We start from the raw sequence: 26,172 nt of genomic DNA on the forward strand, positions 1-26,172 counted from the left end.
GTCAGGAGCATGACAGGGATGTCCACTATCACCACTGCTATTCAACATAGTACTAGAAGTCCTAACCTCAGCAATCAAACAACAAAAAGAAATAAAAGGCAATCTGAATTGGCAAAGAAGTCAAACTCTCACTCTTTGCAGATGATATGATGCTTTATGTGGAAAACTCAAAAGACTCCACCCCAAACAGTCAGAACTCATAAGAAATTTAGTAAAGTGGCAGGATATAAAATCAGTGCACAGAAATAGGTTGCATTTCTATACACAACAAGATAGAAGAAAGAGAAATTAAGGAGTCAATCCCATTTACAGTTGCACCCCAAACCATAAGATACCTAGGAATAAACCTAACCAAATAGGCAAAGAATCTGTACTCAGAAAACTATAAAGTACTCATGAAAGAAATTGAGAACGACACAACGAAATGGAAAAACATTCCATGCTCCTGGACTGGAAGAACAAATATTGTTAAAATGTCTATGTTACCTGTGCTTGCTTTGGCAGTGCTTATACTAAATGTCTATGCTACCTAGAGCATTCTACACATTCAGTGCAATCCCTATCAAAATATGATGAACTTTTTTCACAGAAGTGGAAGAGATAATTTTGAAATTTATGTGGAACCAGAAAAGACCCTGAATAGCCAGAGGAATGTTGAAAAAGAAAACCAAAGCTGGTGGCATCATAATTCCAGACGTTAAGCTCTATTACAACGCTGTAATTATTAATACAGGATGGTACTGGCACAAAAACAGACACATAGATTAATGGAACAGAATAGAAAACTCAGAAATGGACTCTTAACTCTGTGGTCAACTAATCTTCAACAAAGCAGGAAAGATTATCCAATGGCAAAAAGACAGTCTCTTCAACAAATGGTGTAGGGAAAATTGGACAACCACATGCAGAAGAATGAAACTGGACCATTTCCTTCCACCACACACAAAAATAGACTCAAAATGGATGAGACACCTCAATGTCAGATGGGAATCCATCAGAATCCTTGAGGAGAACACAAGCAGCAATCTTGTTGACCTTGGCTGGCTGCAGCAACTTCTTCCTCGACACATTGCCAAAGGCAAGGGAAACAAAGGCAAAATGGAACTATTGGGACTGCATCAAGATGAAAAGCTTCTGCACAGCAAAGGAAATAATCAACAAAACCAAAAGACAACTGACAGAATGGGAGAGGATATTTGCAAATGATATATCAGATAAAGGGCTAGTATCCAAAATCTGTAAAGAATTTACCAAACTCAGCACCCAAAGAACAAATAATCCAATTAAGAAATGGGCGGAAGACATGAACAGACATTTCTGCAAAGAAGACATCCAAATGGCCAATAGACACATGAAAAAGTGCTCAAAATCACTCAGCATCATGGAAATACAAATCAAAACCACAATCAGATACCACCTCACACTAGTTAGAATGGCTAAAATTAACAAATCAAGAAACAACCGATGTTGGTTGGTAAGAATGTGGAGGAAGGAGAATCCTCTTATACTGTTGGTAGAAATGAAAGCTGGTGTAGCTACTCTGGAAAACAGAGTTTCCTCAAAAAGTTAAAAATAGAGCTACCCTATGACCCAGCAATTGCACTTCTAGGTATTTATCCAAAGGGTACAAAAATAGTGATTTGAAGGGAGCACATGCACACCAATATTTATAGCAGGAATGTCCACAATAGCCAAAATATGGAAAGAGCCCCGAGGTCCATCAACAAATGAATGGATAACAAGGTGGTATATATATACAATGGAATATTACTCTGCCGTCAAAATGAAATCTCTCCATTTGCAATGATGTGGATGGAACTAAGAGGGTATTATGCTAAGTGAAATAAGTCAATCAGAGAAAGACAGTTATCATATGACTTCACTGATATGTGGAATTTGAGAAATAAGGCAGAGGATCAGAGGGGAAGAGAGGGAAAAATGAAACTAGATGAAACCAGACAGGGAGACAAACTATAAGAGACTCTTAATCTCAGGAAACAAACTGAGGGTTGCTGGAGCAGAAGGGGGTGGGGGGGTTGGGGTGGCTGGGTGATGGATGGTGGGGAGGATATATGTTGTGGTGAGCACTGTGTTTTGTGTAAGACAGATGAATCATGGATAAGGAAGATGTGGTCCATATACACTATGGAGTATTATGCCTCCATCAGAAAGGATGAATACCCAACTTTTGTAGCAACATGGACGGGACTGGAAGAGATTATGCTGAATGAAATAAGTCAAGCAGAGAGTCAATTATCATATGGTTTCACTTATTTGTGGAGCATAACAAATATCATGGAGGACAAGGAGTGTTAGAGAGGAGAAGGGAGTTGGGGTAAATTGGAAGGGGAGGTGAATCACGAGAGACTATGGACTCTGAAAAACAATCTGAGGGGTTTGAAGTTGCGGGGGTTGGGAGGTTGGGGTACCAGGTGGTGGGTATTATAGAGGGCACGGATTGCTTGGAGCACTGGGTGTGGTGAAAAAATAATGAATACTGTTTTTCGGAAAATAAATAAATTGATAGCTGTAATAAAAAAAATTTTTAAAAATGAAAAAAAATAAATAAATGACCTGATTTAAAAAAAATTAAATTTATTTATTTTTTTAAATAAACATATAATGTATTTTTATCCCCAGGGGTACAGGTCTGTGAATCGCCAGGTTTACACATTTCACAGCACTCATCATATAGCACATACCCTCCCCAATGTCCATATCCCCACCACTCTCTCCCATCCCCCCTCTGCCCAGCAACCCTCAGTCTGTTTTTTGAGATTGAGTCTTTTATGGTTTGTCTCCCTCCCATTCCCACCTTCTTTCATTTTTTTTCTTTTCCTACCCCCTACCCCCCGCCTCCTACATTGCATCTCCACTTCTTCATATCAGGGAGATCATATGATAGTTGGCAGAGATAAAATCTTATTTATCCTTTTATATTTAGCACTTTGGTTGGGATTGGACCATGAAACATGCTCATCAAAAGTGGGTTGAATGAATGAACAGAGAGATGGGGCCAATCTCCTTATTTTCATAACACTACTTTCCCAAAGACACAAGTGAGTCAGTGGCAATTAGGACAAGAAATGACTCCTGATTTAAGGTTCTTTCTTACATTTCCTTTTGAAGAAATTTACTTGGAATGGAGTCTATACTTTATTTCCTTAAAGTCTTCCTGGATCACCTTATTTAAAATAGCAACTCCTCAGTCCCATCATCTGTTACTTACTATCTTAACTTATTTTTCTTCATTTATCACCATTTTTCCTCTCTTCTTCCCTCCCTCTCTCTCTTGACTCTTTCTTTTCTTCCCTCCCTCCCTCTTTTTTTTCCTTCCTTCCTTCTTTCCTTTCTTCCTTCATTGTTTAGCCGCCTCCAGCAAGGTAAATTTTTGTAACAGTGTTTTGCCCTCTTGTGAACGGCCATATTTCAAGCATCTATAACAATTCCTGAAACATAGGAGGACTTAATAAGTATTTGTTGGATTAATCAAATTACTTTGACTATACAGATTTAGGGAATGCAAAATAATTTAATAGAACCCAAGTTTAATATCAAGAGAACTATACATCTGTTGCATAGTGTTTGGTATTAGAAAGCTTGATCTCAAACGATGCTGGCATACACTCTGTCTGCTTTTTGGCCTGGATCCCCTTCTGAATATGTGTAAGTGGGCATTGAGCAGATGGTTGGAGGATTATTGTTGGGATAAGTCCTCTATGCAGTCAGTTTTAGGGGTGGAGGTCCCTGAAAGTGAAGTTGAATGGCAAAGTAGCTTTTGTCTTCATATACCAGCATCATCTTTAGAAGATGAATGATGTACCTTTTTTAATTGTAAATGTTTTCTTTCTTTTTTTAAAAAAATAATTCTGATAGAAAATCTCAGGTAGCAAACACCACTCCTGGCAATTTTCCTTATGCATTGTACACTGAGCTGGGTGGTTGATAGAGAGGAGCTCCCAGGAATGGCTTGGAGAGAGTGAAAACAAATAGAGCAGGGAGGAAAGCAGCTTTGTAAAGAGAGCTTCCTCTCTCCTTACTTCCTCTCCCTGCTCTTCATATCTGACAGAACTACAGATGAAAAGGGATTGCCCAAATTCAGCCCTCTTTTCCCATTCTCTGCTTGGTTCTTGTATGCCCTCTCAGTTCTCAGCTGGTGACTTCCACAGTTGCCAGGACTTAGCTAAGTGGCTCTAAAAGCTGTCGAGGGAGCAGTGTAACCAATCTCACCAGCCTGCCTAGGCAGACTGAGCTGGGATTTTGGCCCAAGACAAGGTAAGTCTTCCCCAGCATCACTACACAAAGACTGATTGTGAATAGGTGCCGGGATTCTTTTTCTTCATTTTGTCTCCATCCTTAAAGCCTGACAAGAGTCTATTTGTGGGATTTACACAAATCTAGTGTTTGGTGCTTTGGTTGGCTCATTTTACTGTTACTCCTCAGTTAAATTTGTTCTCATATATAGTAAGAGGAGAATATTATTCAAAGATACTTTAATCAATATCTTTTCATTGTAAACATTGGTAGTCAAAAGTTCTATCATCTAAATTTATTTAAACAAAATATGAGTCTCCAGTACTTTAAGACTTCAGCATTGGGTGATATATTTCATTGCTGAGGAAATTAAATTAACCCATGAGTTTTTGCTTTATTTACCTACTGTATGTGCCTAACACTGGGGTAGGAACCTTAGTATCCATGAGTATCCCCATTCAGCAAAGGGACTCAAAAATCTCCTTGAAACTTGGGTGTATCCACATCTATGTTCCTCACTGGCATAGGGTTAACCTATATCTCTGTTGTATAGCTGAGAGAATACCTGGATACACCTTTGTGCCTTTATTCTTACCAGCTCTTTTTGTCTAGAATGCCCTCTCTCTCCTTTCTTCTGGCCTCCAACAGAAATATACAAATAGTCATTAAAATTGTATTTGTTTTTTTCAAAAGTTAGGTCAAAATTCACCTCATTGGTAGGCTTTCCTTGGTATTTCAAGTTGGTAATCTGACTGGAGATGCTGGGACCATTCCTCTTCTTCAAAGGCTGGAGGCAATTTGACAATATGATAAGTTTACCCAGTTGGTCAAATTCCCCAACATTCTCTTGGGCAATGACTAAAGCAGGGGTTGCCTACTAGGTTTAAGGATTGTTTGAAGCCCAGCAATAGCTTGGTCCCATACATCAGGTCAACAGGTTTCAAAATGGGCTAAGGCTCAGCTGGATTGGTGAAAATCAGCCTCTCTGGAGGGCGCACTCAGTCCTTCTACACGGGACCCCAGTCTTTGCGGTATCATAGCATTTTGTGTCTCAGTTATAAGACACTTCAATTTCAACTTCATCTGTTTCCCAGTAGATCATAAACTCCTTGAGAAAAGGGAGACATTGTTTTATTTATTTATTTATTTATATTTTTATTTTTTTTAAATTTTTTATAAACATATATTTTTATCCCCAGGGGTACAGGTCTGTGAATCACCAGGTTTACACACTTCACAGCACTCACCAAAGCACATACCCTCCCCAATATCCATAATCCCACCCCCTTCTCCCAAACCCCCTCCCCCCAGCAACCCTCAGTTTGTTTTGTGAGATTAAGAGTCACTTATGGTTTGTCTCCCTCCCAATTCCATCTTGTTTCATTGATTCTTCTCCTACCCACTTAAGCCCCCATGTTGCATCACCACTTCCTCATATCAGGGAGATCATATGATAGTTGTCTTTCTCTGCTTGACTTATTTCGCTAAGCATGATACGCTCTAGTTCCATCCATGTTGTCGCAAATGGCAAGATTTCGTTTCTTTTGATGGCTGCATAGTATTCCATTGTGTATATATACCACATCTTCTTGATCCATTCATCTGTTGATGGACATCTAGGTTCTTTCCATAGTTTGGCTATTGTGGACATTGCCGCTATAAACATTCGGGTGCACGTGCCCCTTTGGATCACTACGTTTGTATCTTTAGGGTAAATACCCAATAGTGCAATTGCTGGGTCATAGGGCAGTTCTATTTTCAACATTTTGAGGAACCTCCATGCTGTTTTCCAGAGTGGCTGCACCAGCTTGCATTCCCACCAACAGTGTAGGAGGGTTCCCCTTTCTCCGCATCCTCGCCAGCATCTGTCATTTCCTGACTTGTTGATTTTAGCCATTCTGACTGGTGTGAGGTGATATCTCATTGTGGTTTTGATTTGTATTTCCCTGATGCCGAGTGATATGGAGCACTTTTTCATGTGTCTGTTGGCCATCTGGATGTCTTCTTTGCAGAAATGTCTGTTCATGTCCTCTGCCCATTTCTTGATTGGATTATTTGTTCTTTGGGTGTTGAGTTTGCTAAGTTCTTTATAGATTTTGGACACTAGTCCTTTATCTGATATGTTGTTTGCAAATATCTTCTCCCATTCTGTCAGTTGTCTTTTGATTTTGTTAAGCTTTTGATCTTGATGAAATCCCAATAGTTCATTTTTTCCCTTGCTTCCCTTGCCTTTTGCGTTGTTCCTAGGAAGATGTTGCTGCGGCAGAGGTCGAAGAGGTTGCTGCCTGTGTTCTCCTCAAGGATTTTGATGGATTCCTTTCGCACATTGAGGTCCTTCATCCATTTTGAGTCTATTTTTGTGTGTGGTGTAAGGAAATGGTCCAATTTCATTTTTCTGCATGTGGCTGTCCAATTTTCCCATCACCATTTATTGAAGAGGCTGTCTTTTTTCCATTGGACATTCTTTCCTGCAGGGATGTCCATTATCACCACTGCTATTCAACATAGTACTAGAGGTCCTAGCCTCAGCAATCAGACAACAAAAGGAAATTAAAGGCATCCAAATCGGCAAAGAAGAAGTCAAATTATCACTCTTCGCAGATGATATGATACTATATGTGGAAAACCCAAAAGACTCCACTCCAAAACTGCTAGAACTTATATAGGAATTCAGTAAAGTGTCAGGATATAAAATCAATGCACAGAAATCAGTTGCATTTCTCTACACCAACAGCAAGACAGAAGAAAGAGAAATTAAGGAGTCCATCCCATTTACAATTGCACCCCAAACCATAAGATACCTAGGAATAAACCTAACCAAAGAGGCACAGAATCTATACTCAGAAAACTATAAAGTACTCATGGAAGAAATTGAGGAAGACACAAAGAAATGGAAAAATGTTCCATGCTCCTGGATTGGAAGAATAAATATTGTGAAAATGTCTATGCTACCTAAAGCAATCTACACATTTAATGCAATTCCTATCAAAGTACCATCCATCTTTTTCAAAGAAATGGAACAAATAATTCTAAAATTTATATGGAACCAGAAAAGACCTCGAATAGCCAAAGGGATATTGAAAAAGAAAGCCAACGTTGGTGGCATCACAATTCCGGACTTCAAGCTCTATTACAAAGCTGTCATCATCAAGACAGCATGGTACTGGCACAAAAACAGACACATAGATCAATGGAACAGAATAGAGAGCCCAGAAATAGACCCTCAACTCTACAGTCAACTAATCTTCGACAAAGCAGGAAAGAATGTCCAATGGAAAAAAGACAGCCTCTTCAATAAAAGGGAGACATTATTAATGTTTTTCTTCTTCATAGTGGTTTTTTTTTCTCTTTTTTTTTTTCATAGTGTTTTATACACAGTGGACATTCACTGTTTGTCAGAATATATATAAATAAAGATAGTCAGGATTCAACGGTCTGCTGAGATACTTTGGTGCCCCTATTGGGAGGTTAATAAGACATTTTGCAAATAAGTTAACAAGACCAAGAACGGTGTGGTGCTGTGTTCAGGGCTGATGATTTGTTTTTGATGGAAGAGTGAGAATGAAAGTCCACCCGGTCTCTTGACTACCCACTCCATGAGTTTTTCCATGGAATATCCTCTTGTTCCTGGGAACGTGTACTTTTGTGTGTGCTGAAGATCAAACTTGGAGATTAATAAGACATGGAAGCCCTAGAACTGTTGCAGAGTTAATCCTGGGTGTAGTGGTAAGGCAAGGTTATAAGGAACAGTATTGTCTTCATTTTTAGAAACTTAGCTTCTGAGGTTATATCTTTTAGTTTGAGGTTGAGTCTGAACAGGAACTGGGGCTCTAATCAGGAGTGAAAAAAAATCAATGAATTTAAGCAAGCTTTAGAACTTGGGACCAAAAACTGAAGACTAATTGAAAATATAACCTCCAGGTACTTTAAAAGAGGAAGTCCTAATCTCATGGATGTATTTAAGAGACCTTCCATAATAGATAGAAAGTGGTACCCTATTTCTTTGATGACCTTGAATACCAAGTCACTAAAGCTCAGATCTTCTGAAGCCCTTACTATACTTACCAGAATTAGTCATTTCCTTTTATGTTCTTCCTTACACTCTGTAGCTCTGTTATGGGCCTGATACTGAATTTATATACTGAATATATACCCCCAACCTCAACATTGGTTTAGTTCCATAATTGTCCTACTTTGTAAAGTTCTGGAAGAGGTCTCAGTCCACCTTATTAATTTTATGGGAAGAAATGACTCAGCCAAGGTCAGGAAGCATCTGGGACCACAGCTCACACATTCCTAATCTTGATTCTAGTTTTCTTTTTATTTTCTTCTGCTATACCCTAAATATTTGTGCCCCTCTCACCCAAATCCTTATCTCCAGTGGGTTGGTATTTGGAGGTGGGGCCTTTGGGAGGCACTTAGGTCATGAGGTTAGAACCTTTATGAATGATATTAGTGCTTTTATAAAGGAGGCCCCAGAGAGCTCCTTCATCCCTCCTATAGTTTAAGGATACCACAGAAAGGTAACTGACTGTGAACCAGGAAGTGGGCCTTTACCAGACACTGAATATGGACTCAGTTCAGTGAAGTCTACTTGCTTTTAGACTTTTCAGATTCTAGAATTATGAGAAGTAAATTTCTGCTATTTATAAGCACCCTCCCACCCAGTATTTTGTGATAGCTGCCCAAACAGACTAAAAAGGAAATTGATACTAAGGGGAGGTTGCTGCTATAACAAATAACTAAAAATGTGGAAGTGACTTTGGAACTGGATGATAAGTATAGGCTGGAAGAATTTTGAGATTCGTGATAAATAAAGAGCCCACATTGGTGTGAATGGACCCTTAGAGGAGATTCTAGTGAGGGCTTGGAAAGAACAGAGGAAAGCTGTGGAGAAGGCCTCAAACTTCTTAGAGAATATCTAAGGAACCCTAAGCAGAGTGTTGCTAGAAACATGGACAGTGAAGGCCATTTTCATGAGGTCTCACACAGAAGTAGGGAATGTTATTAGAAACTGGAGAAAAGGCCATCCTTGTTATAAAATGGTAAAGCACTTGGCTGAATTGTGTTTGTGTTCTAGTATTTTATGGAAGAAAGAACTTGTAAGTAATTAACTTAGATATTTAGCTGAAGCTGTCTATCTATCTATCTACCTATTTTTAATGGAAGTATAGTAGATATATAATATTATTTTAGTTTCAGAGATATAGTGATTCAGCAACTATAAAGATTACAAAATGCTCACCCTGATAAGTGTAGTTACCATCTGTCCATTTGTAAGCACAGTGTTAAATATGAGACTTGGCTTCTCCCGACTATTTATGGTAAGACACGAGAAGAGAAAAATGACTTAAAGAACGATTTTTAATCAGAGAGGAAGCAGAACTTAAAGATTTGGAAAATTCCCAGCCTGTCCACATAATAAAGAAATGAGAAAGAGTATCTGGAGAGAACACTAAACGGGTGGGCAAAGCACCTTTGATAAGATTAGTCAGCCATCTAAACAGAAGCCAGGAGCTATTGTTCAAGACAATGGAAGAATATAAAGGAGGAGCAGCCCATGCCTATGGGACCTCTGCCGTCTGCCCAGCACCCATCACTATTTCTGTGCCTGTACTCCTTCACTGTGTTCCTTGGCCATTGCCTGTGCCTCTCTGGTAGACCCGAGTGTTGTATGAGCTGTACCCAGAAGAGTCATGGGAACATAGCTGCCTCTACCTAGATTTTAAAGGATGGGGCCTTCAGGCAGAATTTAGGGCTTGGGAGAGTTATGGAGCCTATGTACAGAGCTGCCTCAGGGCAGGGCTGCCCAAAGCTATGGGTGCCTAGCCCATGCCTGGCAAATCTGCAGAGGCAGGGCCACTACCCAGTGGGTCTGAAGATGATATTTCTGTCCCATTGAGCTCAAAGGCAGAGTATCTAGTCAGGATTATTCCAAGCCTTAAGAGCTCTTGGAATTTGCCTTGCAGTTTAGATTCACTTGGGGTTTGTTACCTTTTCTTTTCTATTTTTCCCTTTTGAAATGGGTGTATCTATCCTGGGCTCATCCCACCATTGTCTTTTGGAAGCACAAACTTGTTTGGTTTCACAGGTTCATAGTTGGGGAGGAGTTTTGCCCCAGGATGAATCAATCATACCTTGAGTCTCATCCATATCTGATTTAGAGGACATTTAGATGAGGCTTTGGACTTGGGCTTTAGAGTTGACGCTGGAATGAGTTAAGATTTTTGGAGCTATTAGAATGGAATCAATTTATTTTGCATGCAAGAAGGACATAAATTTTGTAGGGACAGGAATGGAATTCTATAGGCTAAGTATTTATATCATTCTCAAAATTTATATGTTGAAATCCTAAACAGTACAATGGTATTAAGAGGTGTGGCCTTTGGGAGATGATTAGGTCATGAATGTGGAGCCATACTGAATGGAATTAGTGCCCTTATACAAGAGGTCCCCAGAGCTCCCTTGCTCCACCCATCATGTAAGGACACAGAAGAAAGATGGCTGTCTATGAACCAGGAAGTGGGCTACCACCAGACACTGAATCTTCTAGCATCTTGACCTTAAACTTCTCAGCCTCCAGAGCTGTGAGAAAATTTCTGTTGTTTATAGGCCATCCAGTTTATGGCATTTTGTTATAGCACCCTACATGTTTGAAAAAGTTTTCTTAAATGGACTTCTTCAGTGTTCTCATTGGCTATGGGTGCTGTTCTCAAGGATCTTAGAATTTTAAACCAGCCCAATATAATTTTTTGATTCCTGGCTTTGAATAAACTTCTATAGTCCTAAGTTAGAAGATGAGAGACAGAGGAGAAACAATGCCTCTTCCTTGACAATCCCAGATACCTAAAGAATAGAGGTAAATGACTGAAAAGTCAAAATTGAATTTCATAAAAATCTTACTTATTTAACTTAAAGTCAGCTATTGAATACTTTATTTTATTTTTTTATTTATTCATTTGATAGAGAGAGACACAGTGGGGGCGGGTAGTGGAAGAAGGAGAAGCAGGCTTCCCACTGAGCAAGGAGCCCAGTGTGGGGCCTATCCTAGGACCCTGGGATCACAACCTGAGCCAAAGGCAGATGCTTAATGACTAGCCACCCAGGTGTGCATAAATACTTTAGAAATAAGAATCCACTTCATTAAAAGAACTTGTTGATTTTTCAGTGCAGTGAAAGTGCTATAGTATTACCTTGTTTTTATGTGCATCCTGAATAACACGTTTTTTCATGCTTGGATATGTTCTATTCATAGAGTGTCAAAAAAGTAAGCTTCTTTGAAAAAGGATTTTTTTGTGTGTGTTGACTTTGCCGTATAGACAATCACCTTGTACCATATATTTGGTTGAAGAGCAGAATGTTTATTAGTTTTTTGAAGATAACCCTTGGACAGAATTGCTTCCTGAGCATATGCATTTAGCTGAAAAGATAAATGTGTGGTCAGAAGCCCTTGCCCGCCTCTGGTTAAGAGTTTTTGTTAATGGTATTCCAGGTGAGGGTCCTGTCTGCCTCAATGACTCTTATCACTACTTAAAAATGAATGGCAGTTAGGTACTGTCCATATGGAAAAAGCAAGCTTTTTGTGATGAGTGCATTTGGGACTAAGATGCATCTTTATCACCCTTTTTCTTACCCCTTCCTCCTTTAATGGCTCACTGAGGTGATTTAGCCCAGCTCTTCAAGACCACCAATAAAGTTATTCTGGACTCCTCTCCCACTGTGGGATTCTTTGAACCTTTCTGTGCTTTTCTGTGGGCTCCTATAATTGGATCAGACACATCACTAAGACTTCATGTCTTTTTTTTTTTTTTTCTAAAAGGCAAAATATCATAACACTCAGACATATATCTACATGTGTGGATCAATTAAGTAGCAAACTGGGACTAGAACTAACAGACCACGGGGAACAAAGCTTGATCCAATAGCCAATTTAGGACAAGCAGGGCAGAGCACCCTAGGCAGAATATGTGGGCTCTTGAATGTTCTAAATATTCAGAACATTTTATCCTTCCATACTCTTTTTTTCACAGTTGAAATTATAGTCAGAGGTGAGATAATAATAAGAAAGTCTTTGGAGAAAGACTCTTGAGACAATAATTCAGAAGTTTGAAGTACAAGTAAGTTGTTTTGAATTCTCATTACTGTGATAATAAAACTCTTATGAATTTTCTACTTGCCCATGTCGACGTGCTAAGTGTTGTGGGTCTTCTAGAAAGATCACCCTAATCTCTGGAATTTCAAACAACCTGTTACCTTCCTCTTGCCCTCTAGAGAATAGTTTACCTCTCCTTTTTAGAAAGTTGTAATACCATCTTCCTTTTTTCTCATGGATATTGAGGCTCTTTATTGAACTTGTTTGGTGGTTTATGTATCTTGGATAACTGTCTGATCTGGATTATAAATTCCTCCAAAGAAAATTTACTCTAAGACCTCAACTTTCTAATTTAGTAAGAGAGTAGAATTAGTTCCCTTGGCTTAATACTTTCTGATGCTGCAGGACAAGGACAGATTTGATGGTAGATTACTGAACCATCAGAAAAGAGGATCCTTTTGATCCATTTTATCATAGCTTCTTTTTCTTTTTTTTTTAAACATTTAAAAAATTTTTATTTATTTGACAGACAGAGATCACAAATAGGCAGAGAAGAAGGCAAAGAGAGAGAGAGAGAGAGAGAGAGAGAAGAGAGGAGAGGAGGAAGCAGGCTCCCTGCTGAGCAGAGAGCCCGATGCGGGGCTCCATCCCAGTACCTGGGATCATGACCTGAGCTAAAGACAGAGGCTTTAACCCACTGAGCCACCCAGGCGCCCACAGCTTCTTTTTCTTGATACTTATCTGAATTCTCTATAAATATTGAATTGGAGGCCTGTATTTAAAAACATGTTTTAAATATATTATGGAATAAATGCATTGTTAAGTGTCATAAACAAAAGTAGAAACTAGACATATACACATATGTGGGAACAAAGTCTAAGGACAAAGCCCCTCTCTTCTTGGTTGTTACATAGTAATAATAATTGTGATGATTAATATGCTATTATTAAACAGTGTTTTCAATCTGCTAATGTCATTTACTTCTTACCACAACTCTATGGTCCAGCTTCTATTATTAGCCCCCTTTAGGAGAAAGTAAATTGAAACTGATGAAGGTCAAGTGGTTTGCCCAAAGCCACTCAGGCCATGAGTGATGGGGCTGGGATTGGAACTCTGACTGGCTCCAGAGCTCCTGTTCTTAACCACTAGTCAGCATAACTCTATTTTTGCTAGTAGTGTTGAAATTATCTGATCTGTTAAATTTATTTATTTATTTTAGAGAGAGAGGTAGGGGGTAGGGGCAGAGGGAGAGAGAGAATCCTCAAACAGACTCCCACTGAGAGGGGAGCCCAACACAGTGCTCGATTCTAGGACCCTGAGATCATGACCTGAGCTGAACTTGAGAGTTGGAAGCTTAACCTACTGAGCAGGGCACCTGGGTCGGGTCATGTATCCCAGGGCCCTGGAATCGAGTCCTGCTCAGCAGGGAACCTGCTTCTCCCTCTCCCTGCCAATCCCCCAGCTTCTACGTTCACTTTTTCTCTCTCACTGTCAAATAAATAAATAAAATCTTTAAAAAAAACCACCCTACTGAGCTACCCAGGTGTCCCCATGTTGTCAGTCGTATAGAAGTAAAATTGTGTGTAGGCTGCTGGCACATTCTAGGTTGAATAGCATACTGTGATTGTTTAAGATCTCAGACTTTGGGATCAGGCCACAGTAGAATCCAGTTCTACCCCTTAGAAACTGGGTGACTTGGCTAAGTTATGCAAACTCCATGAGATTTCATCTTGGGAATGGGGAAGAAGATAGTACTACCTGCCTCATAGGGTGCTGCTGGATAATATTTGTAAACTATTTAGTACAGGACTTGGCACAGTGTAAGTGCTTCCTCGACAGTAGCAGTTATTCTTGCCAACAGAGTCTTTGGATTTGGTATGTGAAACTTCAACAGCACTAGCTTCCATGTGTGGCCCCACTGGTAAGAAAGAGGCATTAGCCCTCCCTTCCCTGAAGAAAGCTAGGACTTCCTCAGTAAAATGTACAGTCTCAGTCCAAGGGAGAGTTTGCATCTGTGCTGCTCAAAGGTGACTCCACCTTAAAATTACCTGGGGAGCTTTGAAAATTCCTGATGGCTGACTACACCCCAGATGATTAAATCAGAATCTCTAGGGCGGGACCATGGCATCGGTATGCATTCAAGTTCCCCAGGTGAATCCAACGTATGGCTAAAGTTGAAAACTGTTTCTGGTGACTGAAAGATGATCCCAGATGCTGTCCTTCAGGAAGGAGAGCACAACACGCCTGGAAAATGCAGGAGTCAGAGAGGCTAAAGAAGATTGTAACTGTTTTCAGGCACTCCTCAGTGACCTTCAGGTACATTGAGGGAGATTGTCTGAATTTCTTAGATGGACCTTGTGGTTGAGGCACCACTTAGTAATCTTATGCTCTTGATGGAAAATTCCAATAAAAATCCCTAGATTTTAGTCCATTTCTACATTTCCAAGTTTGGAACATATCATAGCACGTCTTGGGGCCTCAGTTTCTCCAGCACAATAGGATGTGTAGGGCTCTCTGAATGAGCAGCTGCTGCTTCAGTCAATTGTTGCCATGAAAGCATGTTGCGACCAGTGTGCTCAGATTATCCGCTTTCTCAGGAGAAGCCAGAATTCTGTATTTCTGTGCGATTTTCTTCATTTTTAAATGTTTCCAACTATTCTAATGTTGTAATACAGACAAATAATAATTGCTTGCTCAGTTAAAAGCTTTTCACCTTATTGGCTTTTGAAAAAGTATACCACCTTTTGGCTTCCTCCCTTTTTCTGTGTATATATAATAAATTTTTCACCTGTACACACAATATACAAATGCCTTCATGAGAAGTGGTATTATTTTTACATTACAGCTTTAGGCAAAAACACAGTTACCAATGTATCTGATCTAGTAGTTTCTAGTTAGGGAGTGAGTTTGAATTACACTTCACATGTGGATGAACCTAAAATGTTTTGTGTTGTGTACAAGTGCCAAGTGGCAGGTAGCACCTTCTCCTGACTCTCCAGCAGTTGCATGTGTGTTATTTCCACATTTTGAAGTACTCTCTTATTTAGCTTTTCTTTTGCCCAGAGGGTGTTTTTCAGTGTTAAAACTTTATTTTCAAGAGCAGTTTGAGTGCAAGATAACCATGAGTCCTCCAAAGGTTGAAAAATTGATGAAGAAAATGATTCAGAAAGAAGGAAAAAAATGAGTACAATAAACTTTCATCACATTCACATTATATTTTATGTGAAAACTATATTTTTTCACTTTTAAATTATTGTTCATCACCTATAGACTTGTTTTTATTGTTCAGTTGCTTTACTTTTTTTTTTTCTTTAACCTGAGATATTTTGGGCAGTTCGGTATTTTGATTTGGGATGGAATACATGGCATTTTTTTTCTATTCACATGGATAGAAAAACATTTTTTTTTTCATTCAATGGCTTTTCACCTGGCATTCAGTTTTTCAGGAATGAGCTGAAGTCCCTAATAGGGATCAGTGGTTTATTCTGTGGGCCAACACAGAGTATATCTGTGGTTCACATATGACTGGCAAGATGCTTGTTTGTGACATTCAATGAAAAATGGCTGCAAAAGTACAGTAAAAATGTTAAGTGCTGAGCAAGCATGAGGGCTATTATTCTATTTGGGCACAGGGTATGGGGCAGTGCTTATCTTCCTTTAGGACAATCTTTTTTCTCTCCTTCATTACTTTTCCTGTGGGTTTTCCTAGCCCTCCCTCCATGTTCCACAGGGTTCTGAATCAAATTTGGACTTTCTGCCCCTTTCCTTCTGAGACCAATCAGCTTCATGAACCTTCTGGTCAAGCTTGTAACCTGGACATGGACTTGGATGACAGTAAATTGGGATAATAATTTCTTCTTATTATTTTTACTATTACTATGACCGGAAGTATTGACATTTTCTCAACCCCAGGCTAGACTACAAGATCTCTAAATTCTTTTTAATTCTAACATTCTGTGGTTCTAGAAACATTTCTATAAACGTTCATGTATGTTTCTATAGCAATAACACCCTCCAAAGGCAGGCATACATTCTTATTGCCAATATTTGCTCATTTGTCAACATATATTTATTGAAGGTATACAGACTATCAGATGTTGTTCTAGGCACTGAGGGTTGAGCAGATAGCAAAACAGGCAAAAATTTGGTCCTCACTTAGCTCACATTCTTGTATTTCCGTCGGAGATGATGTTTTCTCCTCATTTAATACCCGTTACTTCCTGGATAAAGGAATTCTACGACTCCATAGAGAGCCATATTAATTTTAGAGGAAGAAGTTATTCTTAGGGGCATACAGGAGTGACAAAGAACTTTTGACATGAACTCATTTGGTGTGGTGGGTGAGGTAGGTTGGGAGGTCCGAGACACCAGCTTTGTGAATTGGTTTGCTCTTTGATCATGTTTACAAGATGCCACCATTCACAGATGGACTGCTAGCATCGGAACCGGCAGTATTTTCACATCAAGCTGTGTGGTGGCAGACAGATGAGTCAGGTTGAGGGAAAAAATGAGCATGTGGGTAACCACATCTGTAAGCTGAAACTGGTCAAATCACAGAGAATTCAGTGGTGTTACATTTATGGCTGATTCTATCTAAAGAATGCCCATTTTCTCTTCAGGGAAGCTTGGCAAAACATCTTTCCTTGGTGGAAACAGCCCATCCTTACCCCTGCTTTAAAGGTTCCCTAATTTTCCTTGGGAATGTTGCCTTTGAAAGACTTTGGAAACATTTCTGTCCTTCTGGTCCATCTAGCTTCCCCTCCTTTTTGCTCCTCTCTCTTCTTCACCTATTTTTCTTTTTTCTCTTTTCCTCTTTTTGTTTCTCCTCTCTTCCCTTCCCATCCTTCTCTTCCTATGTCTCTTCCTTCAGTTAAATAGAAAGCGATTGAGGTGCCTGGACGGCTCAGTGGGTTAAATGCCTGCCTTTAGAGCTCAGATCATGATCTTGGGGTCCTGGGATTGAGCTCTGCCTTGAGTCCTGCATCGGCCTTCCTGGACAATGGGAGACTGCTTCTCCCTCTGCCCCTCATCCAGCTCTTATGCTCTTGCTCTCTCAAATAAATAAGTAAAATTTTTTTAAAAAATAGAAAATGATTACAAGGATCTGTGATAGATTGATGTCCCCACTGGGGATTTAAAAGATAATTTTAGAAGACTCTAGAAAAAACAAAGCCAAGGCAGGCTTGACATAAATGGGCCTGGGCATCATATCTGCTTTTCTAAATACAAAGAAGACTACAGATGCCTTGAAACAGACCTGGTAAATGTTTCTGTTTTGCCTTAAACCAGACCAATCCATATTTACCTATCTTAGGTAAATGCCTCCTAGAAATGGACTGATTATGAGGACAAAACAGGTTACAGCAACTGGGGCTGTTGTAATGGCCCACTGTCAAGTGGCTAGAGAATGACAACAACCAAAACAAAAAATCACTCAGAGTCATTGTCAGGAATTTGAGTGGAACCTATAATCAAGAAATGGCAGCCACTTAGTTAAGAGCGTGGGGGTGAGTCAGTTGGGTTATTCTTTTCCTTCTTAATGGCTGTCATTGCCTTGATGACATCTCTCTATGCTTACTATGTATGTATTTCATTGAGGCCCTCTGTAGAAATGCCCCGATTTAATCACTTCTACATTTATACTAAGGATATTCCTGAGAGCACTGTGACTATATCCTGTGGTTCCTCCTATTTGAAATATCGTGTAAAATTTGTTTTTTTCTTCTTGCTTCTTGGGCTCTGTTTCTTTTAAAGGACTTTTTTTTTTTTTTTTTTTTTTTAAAGATATTTTGTGGTTTTGGTCTATTTGGACAATAAGGACCAGACATATCTCTATTTTCCTTTTGGTTTTCAGGACACTGAAAGCCAAATCTGGGATTCACCCTGTAACAACTGTCTAGGTCCTTATGGCTTGCGTGTTGGCTTCTACTTCCCATCCTTGATCTTGCTTCCTACTCATTTGTGTTCAATTTTTGGTCTGGATTTTTTTAACCATCTCCCACCTCCCCATAACATGTTGCCATGTTTTCATAGGGATAACCTCAAATTTTTTGTGAAATTCCTGTCTTTTTTAATCCAAGGTAGCAATATCTGTGCTCAGGTTCTCATGTATCACAGTAGAATTTCTGCAGCAGCCTCCTGTTCAAGCTCGCAGCCTCCTGCCTTGCCCCGCCTCTAACCGTTCTGCTGGATTTCACTCCTGAGAGCTCAGATTTAAGCATGATATTCCCATGCTTGTTCTGCCCTCTCTCTGTGGGCAGAACAAACTTAAAATCTGCCCTTACATATGGCTCTAATCTTAACATATGCTCTGTTTCATACACTCCATACTTCTGTAAATTTTGTTCAGTGAGTAATGATTATTGGAATTTTCACCACAGCAGTAATTTTTGTACACAGTAGCATGGGAATTTTGCATGTTTCCTTTATCAAAAAGTAAATGAGTCCCATGTTCATGTACATGAGAGGGAAGGGAGTAAATGAGGGATGGAAGGATGGTAAGACTGTCAGTTTGCTGAGACTACGTGGTACCAGTTTGGTAATTTGGTCAGATCTAGAAGCTAATTTATTGTACTCCAAATCTGTCAACCTAATATTCTCTAGGCTCTTCCCTCAAACACTCTGTCTTTTAAAACAGGAAGGAACTGAGACCATAAATAGCTTCCTACCAAGATTCATTTCCTAATCTCAACTTTTAAAAAAAAAATATTTATTTGACAGACAGAGATCACAAATAGGCAGAGAGGCAGGCAGAGAGAGGGGGGGAAGCAGGCTCCCTGCTGAGCAGAGAGCCCGATGCGGGGCTCCATCCCAGGACCCTGGGATCATGACCTGAGCCAAAGGCAGAGGCTTTAACCCACTGAGCCACCCAGGTGCCCCTCAAATTTTTCCTTAAACCTCTCTGTTACATTCTTTTAGGTAGAAGCAATATAGATTTACATATTATAGTTCAACTAGAGTTAGATATTTTCATAGTCTCTGGATTAACCTTTAGTGAAATATGACTCAGTGAGGATAAGAAGGTATATGGGAGATGCTGTTCTGTATGAGCATAGATTTTGGAGGAAAAAAGTTGGGTATTACTTGTAACCATGTCATAACCTAGCTATGTGATCCTGAGTAATTTGAGTCTTTGATTTCTGGATAAAATGAGAGTCTTGATGGTGGACTGTCTCCAAAATCCTCCCAGGTCCTTGATTCTAAATAGAATGTTCTTAGAATAAGTAGACATATGATATTTCCTCATTCATTCATTCATTCATTCATTAACAAATGTTCACTGGATACCTGTTATATGCCCAATATTGTATAATTTGGGGATACAGGAAAAACACAAAGTTTAAGAAACAATTATTTTGCCATCACAGAGCTTGAAGTTTAATTAGGAATTTACATAAATGTCCATCATACAAGGTAGAAACGTATAGATGGCATTAGAAACACACAGCTTATAGAACCATAGTGTTAGAGCATGTAACTTCAGATGTCACAGAGACTCTGCTTCTCAAAGTGTGTCCATGAAGCTTCAGCTTCACCTGCGTAGAATCTTGAGCACTACTTTAGAACCACTGAATCAGAATCTGCATTTTAACCATATCCCCAGGTAATTCATATTGCCTTGAAACCTTGAAATGCAAAGATATGGTTCAAACCCATCATAGGATGAAGACACAAATCCTGAAGTTTGAAATAACTCAGCTGGTATAGTGGGAGGGTAAGAACTTGGACCCACTGCCCCTGATTATTGTTGGGGTATGTATACAGTGTGTCATTCCTTGTTACGAGGTACTGTGGGACTTCAGAGAAAAGCAACTATACTCAGTTGGCAACTGAGTTGAGTTGATTGGCAACTATACTCAGTTCTATTATAACATATACCAATGAACCTAAACTTTGCAACTCAAGCCAGTTTGGCAGATCCATCCTGATGCAGCCTGTTGTACATTTCATGGATCATATTAACTGCTGTTTCTCACTAATAAAATCAATACTGTATCTTATCCCCACACTCTCTTTGAAATGCAGAAATGTTGGTAATCACCAAGAGGAGAGGAAATTTCCTTCCGCACTAAAGAAATTTCCAGGCTAGGCTTAATGCTTTGTCATCAGATCCATTACTCCCAAGGAGAAAAAAAAAGCACCAAATACCTCCAAGCACACATCCTCCTGACAGAGGGTCACAAGAGTCATCTTCCCACATGTGCAGCCTGTGGAATGGATGCCCTAAATGGGCCCTGTAGGCTAGGAGGAAGACATGAAAGTGAAATGAGATTCTAGTTTCTCAATGAGCCTTTCTATGTTCTATTGGTTAGAAGTAGTCTTACCCGGCTTCGGTAGAGAATTCACAGGGTTAATGACTAAAGAATGGAGTTCTTGTAATCAATATAGTCCTCTGGCTTTATTGATTAGAATCACCTGCTTATTTTGCAGCTAAGATTTTTTTTTATCCCATTCAAAACAAAGACACCCTAGGGGACCATTAAGTAAATAGGCATTTAAGACTTTTTTCATTGCTAAGAAAGTAGTTAATTATTATTAGTGCCTAAAAGTCTCAATTCAGACAGAACACCTGAATGCACACAGTGCTGAAATGGTAGTGACATGTCTCCTATGAATGGATGCCAATTTGCAGTTTATTGAAAACATTCTGCTTCCTCTTTAGAGTAGTTGGGGAGGGCTGTGACTCCACACTTAACTCCTGAAAAACAATGAGACTTGGCAGAACTTTTCTTTAAAGGAGATGAGAGAGAGCAGCTTCCCCAAATATCTCATTTCCCTGATGAACACTGCTGTTGCATGCACAAACAGTTCACACCACAGACTGTCTAAAGAAATAGATTGTTAGTATGGAAACCCTTTAAAGACATCAGGTCAATTTTATTCTCTTTCAAGAACACATATATTGTTCTGCTTCAGGAAAACACTTCAAGTGCAGACTCATGGTATTCTTTGGGTAACTTGCTTCTACTAGTTTGGTACAATACTCAGGATTTAACATACCACTTAATAACCTGTTTTTTCTCCTTGTTTGTTAATTACACAAATCAATGGTTTCACACATCTTTAAGGAGCATCTGCTATGTATAAGATGTGGTGCCTAGTGCTTTTGAAATTTGATAATAATGTCTAGAATTTATTGGTATTTCAGTCATTAACAAATAGTCTTATATTTGATCCTTATAACAACCTTCTGGAATTCACAGGACAGGACACTATTCATCATTAGATAAATAAACTTAACAAGGTTCTGTGAAACATAGAATTATAGTATGATTTTGTGACACTACTTGTAGGGATATACCCAAGAGAACTGAAAATGTATGTTCACACAAAAACTAGTACCTGTGTGTTCATAGCAGCTTTATACATAAGAGCCCAGAAGTGGAAACACCCAAATGACCACTAATGAGTGAGTACATAAACAAAATGTGGTATTCCATATAGTAGAATGATATTTAACAATAAAATATATGAGGAATTCATGGGTTAGCTTAGAAAATATCATTCTAAGTGAAAGAATAGAGACACAAAAGGCCACACATTGCATGTTTCCATTTATATGAAATGTGAGTAGACAAATATATAGAGACAGAAGGTGGGAAGATTAGTGATTTTCAGGGGCTGGGTTGGGGTTGGTGAGTTGGGAATGACTGCTAACAGATATGGAGTTTTTTGGGGGGCTGGTGAAAATATTCTGGGATGAGGTAGTGGTGATGGTTGTACATTCTACCAATTGTGGATTGATGTATAACCTTGAGAATAGACTAAAAATGTTGAATGATTTTTTTTAAAAAAAGATTTTATTTATTTGACAGACAGAGATCACAAGTAGGCAAAGAGGCAGGCAGAGAGAGAGAGAGAGAGAGAGAGAGAGGGAGAGGAGGAAGCAGGCTCTCTGCTGAGCAGAGAGCCTGATGTGGGGCTCGATCCTGGGACACCGGGATCATGACCTGAGCCGAAGGCGGAGGCTTTAACCCACTGAGCCACCCAGGTGCCCCTAAAAACTGTTGAATGCTTTAAAAGTGAATTTTATAGTATGTGAATTATATCTCAATTTAAAAAAAAATATATATATATATATATATATTTTTTTTACTGTTGACTTACTCAGTGGAAATGTGGCAGATACTTGTGTTCTTAAAATGTCAGACACATGTTCAGTTTCTGTCACCATGACTAATAAACGTCTCCTGAATTGAATAAAGATGTAGTTCTTGTCTTTTTAAGGACCTTGCTTATTTGAACATGAAAAGATTAAACATTGACAAATAAATGGCAGGTCAGAATAAGTGATATGAACAAAGGGTTCTCAAGGTGGGGTCTCAAAGTAAGAATTTTGTGACTTACTTCCAGAGTTTTGTATTTGATTGCATGGGATGTATTCTCGTGACTTTATATTTTTTAAAAGGGTTTTAGGTGTGGAAGAGACTCATCCATATCGGTTTTCTCCTTCTTCTTGCCATGATTATTGGGATAGTTATTCTTCCCTAGCTCCTTCTGGTTGGTTGTACTATGTAACTAATTCTGGCCAGTTGGTTGAGAGTCAAAGTTACATATACAACCTCTGGGTTAAAACATTTAATTGTCAGTGTTAGAACCTCCAGCATTCTCTTCCATTGCTGTGCAATCAAGGAGACTTGTTGTTCCAGATGGTTCAGCTACAGAACGATGGGATTTTCACTAGCGGGAGCCAGATTTCGGCGTTCCTGCATGGAGCGGATAGCACTGGAAAGTTATCTAGACCTGTAGAGGGCTTTATATTAGCAACAACTAAACCTTCGTTGTGTTAAAACATTTTTGGTTTTACCATTTGGTTAAAACATTTTGGTTTTGGAGTGTTTGTTATTGTGGCATAATCTAGCCTGTTCTTAACCAGGGGATTTTGATGATCAGCCAGCTTTGGAAATCAGCAATAAAGATAGTAAATGCTAAAGTATTGGGGAGCAAAAAAATCATTTAGGGCTGGGGGTAGTCAGAAAAGGCTTTACAGAAATATTTGAGCTGGGCCTTGAAAGATAAGACAGGGATAGGAAAGAGTAATAGAGCATTCCAAATCACAGGTCACAAATGATAGGGAAGGAGTCACACCAAAATAGTAGTTCGTCTTATTTTCTTTTCTCTTAAAAAATGAATTAAGACTTTATAATGTACTTGCAGGGCAGATTCTTCAGCTGTTGCCAAACATTTATTTTCTAGTTAAACAAACTGGGATAACAATCCATGTGCAGTGTTATGCAATTAATCTTTCAACAAACATTGAATTGCTTCAGTGTTTCATTTGTTCCAATGGAAAATTGTCCTGAATTCTCTTTACAGAGAGAATGTAAGTGCATAATTTTTGATGGAATTAGGGAAGATTAGCTAATGGAAGCCTCGAATGCCAGACTGAAGTTATCTTCCTCACTACTACTTTGAGAAAAACCCCACATGTTTTCCTCAGGTATTTGCATATAGGTGATTTTTTTCCCCCTTGCCTTCTGAAACAGTAACCTCTGCTGCTGATAGGCTCTTATTCCTCGGTTCTGCCCAACTGTTTTTGTTCCCTTTTCTGCTTGTTCTTCCATCCGCCTATCTTTTGGGATATGAGATCAGTGAAGAAGAGGGAAAAGGCACTGTTACTTATTGAGGGTGTTGTTTACTCCATATATGCATTTGAGATAGATCTTCTCATCTAGTCCCTGATTACAGCCCTCTGAGAGGTACTGTTTGCCCCATTTTTGTGGGTTATAAAGCTGAGGCTGATGAGTAAGAGGATTGTCCAGAAGTACACAATTAGAAAGTAGTGGAGCCAGGACTCAAACCAAGATCTTTTTGACACTGATATCCTTTAAATGATACCACGTTGCTCTTGGTGAACTGGAAGCAGTACAGTTTATTTATTTTTTTTTTTAAGATTTTATTTATTTATTTGACAGACAGAGATCACAAGTAGGCAGAGAGGCAGGCAGAGAGAGAGAGAAGCAGGCTTCCTGCGGAGCAGAGAGCCCAATGCAGGGCTCGATCCCAGGACCCTGAGATCATGACCCGAGCCGAAGGCAGCAGCCCAAACCACTGAGCCACCCAGGCGCCCCAGCAGTACAGTTTAGTAATCTGTCTCCTCTTGGATAAATTGCATAAAGTACTCAATTGGAAAGAAAGGTTTATAAACATAAATCTTTCTGTCTTTCACAATGTATGCATTATCTTGCTTAAACCAGTCTTATTCTATGTAGGAAGGAATTGCTAAAGGAAGGGGGATACTGGTAAAACTTGATTCCAATAAATTCAACAATTGCTTTTTTTAAAAAAAGATTTTATTTATTTATTTGACAGGGAGAGAGAGAGATCACAAGTAGTCAGAAAGGCAGATAGAGAAGCAGGCAGAGAGAGAGGGGGAAGCAGGCTCTCTGCTGAGCAGAGAGCCCGCAGAACCCTGAGATCATGACCTGAGCTGAAGGCAGAGGCTTAACCCACTGGTCCACCAGGTGCCTCTACAATTGCCTTTTTATTGAGAATGAATAAAGAGATGGGAGACATCCAAACATTAACAAAAATTCTCTTGCCCTGTTTTGGTTCTTGGAGAATTCTGAGTAATTGTTATTATAAGTATGTAGAGGATGACATCGGTAGATTGTAAATACTTTATGGTGGGATGAAGACTGTGGAGCAGCCAAAGACCAGACCAAAGAATTTATTCTATATGCAGAGGGATATTCATTTACTTGTTCATTCCACAAATATACACTAAGTGCTCAACCTGTGTGGGGTTTTGTTCTAGGTGCTATAGATATAGCAGCAAATGCGACAAAGTCCTAGCTGCCATGGACTTTAGAGTGTGTGGGAATCAGATAATAAACAAAAAATAAAAGGCTGCCATAAGTAGTAGACAGGATAATAGCTCCCCAAAGATGACTGCATCTCAATTCCAGGAACCTGTAAATATGTTGCCTTATATAGGAGAAGAGACTTGAAAAATGTGATTAAGTTAAGGACCTTGAGATGGGGAGATTATCATATGTTATCTGGGTGGGCCCAATCTAATCACAGAGGTTCTTCAAAGTGGTAAGTGTTTCCTGGCTGTGGTGGTCAGGAGATGGGACTAGGAAAGAATGGTCAAAGAGATATAATGTTGCTGGCTTTGAAGTTGGAGGAAGAGGCCATGTTTCAAGGAATGTGAGTGGGCTGTAGAAGCTGAAAAAGGTAAGGAAACAAATCCCCCTCCCCACCCCCCAGAGTCTCCGGAAAGGAAAGGAATGCAGCTCCGCTACCATTTTGATTTTAGCCAGTGAGGCCCATGTTGGACTTCTGAACTACGGAATTGTAAGATAATAAATTTCTGTTGTTTTCAGCCACTTGAGACTGGTAATTTGTTACAACAGCCATAGAAAACTAATACTTTATAATAATGTATTTTTTTCATTAACATATAATGTATTATGGATTTCAGAGGTACAGGCCTATGATTCATCAGTCTTACCCAGTGCTCATTACATCACGTGCCCTCCTTAATGTCCATCACCCAGTTACCCCATCCCTCCTCCTCCTTCCCCTCCAACAACCCTCAATTTTGTTTCTTATGGTTAAGAGTCTCTTATGGTTTGTCTCGCTCTCTGGTTTCATCTTTTTTTGTTTTTTCCTCATTCCCCCTATGATCCTCTGTTTTGTTTCTTATATTCCACGTATCAGTCAGATCGTATGATAATTGTCCTTCTCTGATTGACTTATTTTGCTTAGCATAATACCCTCTAGTTCTATCTACTCATAGCAAATGGCAAGATTTCATTTTTTGATTATAATTATGTATTTTGGGAGAGTAATAGTTACTCCAAAGAAGGTAATATAGGAGA

Source organism: Mustela nigripes, chromosome 13 (genome assembly GCF_022355385.1).
Source record: "Mustela nigripes isolate SB6536 chromosome 13, MUSNIG.SB6536, whole genome shotgun sequence".
Lineage (NCBI taxonomy): Eukaryota > Metazoa > Chordata > Mammalia > Carnivora > Mustelidae > Mustela > Mustela nigripes.